We start from the raw sequence: 6,160 nt of genomic DNA, 5'->3' as shown, positions 1-6,160 counted from the left end.
AAAATACTAGTGTGTACAGACCAGTACCATTTGTATATTTATACATATGGACATAAATAACCATATCAGCTGTAGGGTTAATAGTTGAGTAACACATCATATGTATTAGTTAAACTTCACCTACTAAGACAATTCATAAGATGTTACTATTAGCTGCCACAACAAACTGATGCTTTATACAGAAGCATTCAAGTCAGCTAATACCACCCAAGAACGAATCCTCTCTCACGTATCATTAGCATTGATACATTGTATGAGCGTCCAATACCAGGATGGCTCTGATTGGCCATGGATTGAGCCAGGAGGTGGAGCTAAGGTGATAAACACCTGTGAAAGCGGGCGCGCGTCACCTTCGAAAAAGCCGCCACTTAGACGGCGAAACATGTCAGGGGAGGGTGTTGAACTCCTTTCATATAATTTTAACTTTGCATCTGAGTTTAGACCGTGCAATTTATTAAATAACCAAAGTTAATGCTATAAATCAATAGAATGGCAGTGTATTTGGCACATGTTATACAAGCAGAATCGTGCTCTAACACATTGATAGTCTGATAATTGTAGTAGCTGGTGGGAGAGCATTGTTCATTCACTTGATTAACTGCGATTACGAAAAACATTAGATGTTAATTTAATATACAAACAGTGGAATCTTGCTAGCCTATATAGGTGGTACCGGTAACCATTTAGCCTGCAAATAATGAGAAGTCAAACTTTGAATTTCTATATATAGTAGCGATCTATAACTGATAACAGCAACCAGTTAAACGGTTCCAAACGACTGTGGCATAATTGAATTTAATCGTGAATAGATGTTGGCTACCTTGTAACACCAACTACCAACACAGTATAACTCCTGTTTAACATGTGCACTCCAGTCCATACATATAAATGCAAATATAAGTGCAAATAAATACACAAGAATATTCCATAAACTGGATATTTTTAAATCCAGACCATCAAATTTACAGATAAATTTTAGGTTCAACACATGTTGATCCACAACAATATCATTTGACCTGAGATACCAGTTAAATCATTATTGTTAAAATATACTTGAACTCTAATTTAAATAATTCCTTAAGAGTAATCTTAACGTGCAATAGGAGTAGCAGACAAGAGACCATTTGAGTACAATATGACTCATTGAAACTCCTATACAATGTAGGACTTATTCAGAATTGTAGTTTATGAATGTACAATATGAGCCTCTGACAAGAGATCATTGGATCAGAATTAGGTTTATTTAACCACTTGTATACCTCTTCAGCAATACATATATCCTCAGATCAGAGGAATTATCTTAACATGCAATAGGAGTAGCTGACAAGAGACCATTTGAGTACAAAATGATTCATTGAATCTCCAATAGATTGTAGGACTTACTTAGAATTGCAGTTTATGAATGTACAATATGAGCCTCTGACAAGAGATCATTAGATCAGAATTAGGCTTATCTAACCACTTGTATACCTCTTCAGTAATACATATATCCTCAGATTAGAGGAATTATTAGTATTCTAATTATTAGAGGACCATATTAATAACCTAATGAATTTTTCAAATCCTGGGCTAATATTAGAGCAATAAACTCAGTCATACCTACTTAAAACTTATAGTGGACACTGTGATATTGTACCTCATAATCATTGTTGAGAGAGAGATCAATAAATTCATACACACTACGTTATTCTGTAGTAAATGTACAGCAGCTTCCACCCACGCAATCACTATTTTATTTAATTGATTGTGGTATACCTTATCTACTACTTATCGTGCTGACCAGGAATCACATCGTTCTATAGGTCTAAATTCTTTTGTGTTTTTTAACCTTTATGTTGTTTGTGTTCTGTGATTTTAAATAAAACCAATAAATGTTAAATTTTAAAACCATATCACCTCACTACATCTCCAAAATGATGTTATATTGATTAGAATTATCAGGGAGAGTGCTATTAGATGCATTCTTTTGCCCAACTTCTCTGTTGCCAAACCTTCCAAAGTTACTATATGCATAAGCACTCCAGCGTATGAAAGTTAATTCTTTCAGATTACGAGCATCTCCCTTAATCTAGTGTAGTGCTGTTACATATTGCTCTTTTTTCATAGTGTTAGGACCAGTCTACTATGGGACACCTTGTAAGTGGTGACTGGCTTAGCAGAATGTGATCATATTGTGTGACTAAGATCCCTATTTCAATTTAAACAGGCAATTTTTTGCAGCATAAATATAAGTCAATATTATTGCGAGATGTTTATCCCAATCTTATTTGAACTATGTAAGTATATTTAGCAGATAGAAGTATATTTGTTTTTGCAGCTCAAATATAAGCCAATATTATTGTGAGATGTTTATCCCAATCTTATTAGAAGCTATGTAAGTATATTTGACAGACAGAAGCATATACAAATATGCCATGAAAGAGTGGACTTTAGTGGTTGGATGTGCACCAATACTTTTTGTTGTTATGTAATTGTTTTGGTCACTTTGGTAGCACTCCCACAATATGTGTGCTTAGATTAAACAGTCCTTTTGTAGTGTGCTAACCAAAAAACACCTTTGTTGTGACATTAAAGGGACAGTATACACCAATTTTCATTTAACTGCATGTAATAGACACTACTATAAGGAATAAAATGCACAGATACTGATATAAAGATCCAGTATAAAACCTTTTACAAACTTACTTAGAAGCCACGGTAGTGGCGAAACATGTTAGGGAATTGTTTGTTGAATGCCATGTAGCATTTTTTATTTAGCAGGAATGGTGGTCTTTATAGTATAAAAATTGTGGTTGTGCACAATATTGATTTAATGTAATCTATATAGAGAATAACCCAGTAACTATATTAGAAATAGAACCGGCATTTAGAGCGAGCGCTCAGTGTTGACTGCAGACAAGCGGTTAAAAAATACGGAACTCGAAGGCAGATATAATACCGCAAACTGTCAGCTTTAGATCAGCACTCAGCCTGCCAAAACGCTTAAAAACTAGAGTGGTAACACCTATCAATTTGTTATTTTTCAGTACAAGCTAAGCCAAGTTAACTTGATATAGTGGAACAGAACTGGCAGTTACAGCAAGAGCCCAGTATTTATTATAAACAAGCGGTTAAGAAATATAGAATATAAATATATACATAATACCGCAAATCAATTATTTAAGAGTTATATCTAACTTTGGAAAATGCATATTATGCAATTCAGCAATAAATATTACGCATCCTATTTTTTAGCATAAGCTAAGCCACGCTAACTTTACAAAACAGAACCGGCACATATATTAGAAGCCCAGTGTTGATCCAAACGTGCGGTTAAGAAATTTGAAGCATCAAAATATATTTACAATACCGCAAATTGTTAGTTTGAGATCAGCACTTAGACTTTTAAATGTCTAACATTTAGTCCGGTAATATATACCAACAAGCCTATCTTTAATATAAGCTAAGCCAAGCTAAATTCACGAGCAGCAGCTACTCTGCAGCAGCTTCATATCAAATTCATATAACTGCTATGACTCTGAAAATGAAATAAACACAATACAATCTCAATAAAAATACTGAGGTGAATAAAGATGATAATAGAATTACAAGTCACTTAGGTGAAATATTGCAATAAAAAACGAAAATAAAAAAGTCATTCAAGAAAGTTATTACATCTAACATTAAATGTTAGCAAAACAAGTGCACAATTGATAGAAAATCTTGCTCATGCAGCCAACAACAAATACTGTGCTAACTATAGCAGAAACTAGACAAAAGTGTAACAAATAACTATTCTATACAGTTAACTATGAATTAGATATTGTACACATTTAATATATAAATAAACTTCTAAACAATGGGGTACAATTGAAACTTTTTACAAGCACTTTGTTACAACATTAATTACACGAATCACGTGTTAGAAATAATACTATACCTATCTAAATAAGTGCAATAACAAAATCAAGTTAACCAATTGCTATCCTTTTATAGCTGAGTATCAATATCAGACTCACAACAGAGTAAATATCGAAGCACAATAGCTTTACTGATACCACTTTAGTGTTACCAATATCTAACAGCATATAAGTACTGAGAATACCACAACGTGAAATTAGACTATTAATCCAAGTTTTTCTCTATATATATATCACAACCACCTGAATTTTCTGTAAAAACAGATATAATTTAATCAGACCCAATCCTGCAATTTTTAACTTAGTATGTATGTAGATTGTGTTTGTTGTTGCCTTTTTTTTAAATTTACCAATAAAGGTTATATTTTAACTCATCCCCACTCACTCCTCCTATTCTAGACTACTATACCTTGTCCAACTCTTGCCATTGTTAAATAGGGAAAGAGTGCTATACAGGTGTACATTCCATCAATCCTAGGATTGATACTCTTTTTACTTAGAAGCTCCCAGTTTAGCAGTTTAGTTTTGATTAGGTTGACTGGAATACCCAGTGAAAGCAGACACTCCCCCCTCCCCCTTCATATAAAAAGACTCTTTACACAAAAAACTTTGGGGCTTGGTTAGGAGTCTGAAAATCAGCACAATGTTATTTAAAAATAAGCAAAACCATACATTTAAAAAAAAAAAAACCTGTATGGGCTATATAAATGTATCCTCTACAAAACATTTATGCAAAGAAAAATCTAGTGTATAATGTCCCTTTAAAGGGAAGTTTGGGCATTTTTGCTAAGTCTAGGACAGACTAGAGAGTGTTGTTAACCCTTGCACCCACTGAACTACCTGGAGTGGCTAGACTGTGACACATTGGTTAAAGTGGAGAAGATCTGTTAAACCTTTTTGTGCCAAACAAGTGACTGTTGCAGGATTGGTTAACCCTGGTCATCACACAGGAGAATCAGACATGGCTGCCCCTAGCCCCGCCCCCAGCACTGAGGTAACCAGAAGCTTAGACATGGCCACTCCCAGCTCCGAGGTAGCCAGGCGAATCAGGCATGGCCGCCCCTAGCACCCAACACTGAGGGAACCAGAAGCTCAGACATGGCGGCGCCTCGCTCCGCCCCCTGCACTGAGGTAACCAGAGGAATCAGACATGGCCGCCCCTAGCTCCGCCCCCCCCGCACTGAGGTAACCAGAAGAATAAGACATGGCCGCCCCTAGCTCCGCCCCCCAGCTCTGAGGTAACCTGGAGAATCAGACATGGCTGTCCCTAGCCCCGCCCCCCAGCAATGAGGTAACCTGAAGAATCAGATATGGCCGCCCCTAACTCTGCCCCCCAGCTCCGAGGTAACCAGAAGCTCAAACATGGCCGCCCCCAGCACTGAGGTAACCAGAAGCTCAGACATGGCTGCCCCTAGCCCCGCCACCAGTACTGAGGTAACCAGGAGAATCAGACATGGCCGTCCCTAGCTCCATCCCCAGCACTGAGGTAAACAGAAGCTCAGACATGGCAGCCCCTAGCCCCGCCCCTAGTGCTGAGGTAACCAGGAGAATCAAACATGGCAGCCCCTAGCCCCGCCCCTTTTGCTGAGGTAACCAGGAGAATCAGACATGGCCACCCCAAGCCCCGCCCCCTTTTGCTGAGGTAACAGGAGAATCAGACATGGCCACCCCTAGCCCCGCCCCCTTTTGATGAGGTGACCAGGAGAATCAGACATGGCCACCCCTGGCCCCACCCCCCAGCATTGAGGTAATCAGAAGAATCAGACATGGCCGCCTCCAGCTTGGAGGTAACTAGGAGAAATAGACATGGCCGCCCTTAGCCCCGCCCCTTGTGCTAAAGTAACCAGGAGAATCAGACATGGCTGCCCTTAGCTCCGCCCCCTTGTGTGAGGTACCAGGAGAATCAGACATGGCTGCCCCTAGCCCCGCCTCCTTGTGAGGTAATCAGGAGAATCAGACATGGCCGCCCCTAGCTCCGCCCCCAGCACTGAGGCAACCAGAAGCTCAGACATGGCAGCACCTAGCACCACCCCCTTGTGTGAGGTAACCAGGAGAATCAGACATGGCCACCCCTGGCCCCGCCCCCAGCATTGAGGTAATCAGGAGAATAAGACATGGCTGCCTCCACTTGGAGGTAACTAGAAGAATCAGACATGGCCACCCTTAGCCCCGCCCCCTTGTGTTAAGGTAACCAGGAAAATCAGACATGGCCGCCATTAGCACCGCCTCCTTTTGTGAGGCAACTAGGAGAATCAGACATG

Source organism: Bombina bombina, chromosome 6 (genome assembly GCF_027579735.1).
Source record: "Bombina bombina isolate aBomBom1 chromosome 6, aBomBom1.pri, whole genome shotgun sequence".
In the NCBI taxonomy this organism is placed as follows: domain Eukaryota; kingdom Metazoa; phylum Chordata; class Amphibia; order Anura; family Bombinatoridae; genus Bombina; species Bombina bombina.
Note: the sequence above shows the minus strand (reverse complement) of the source record.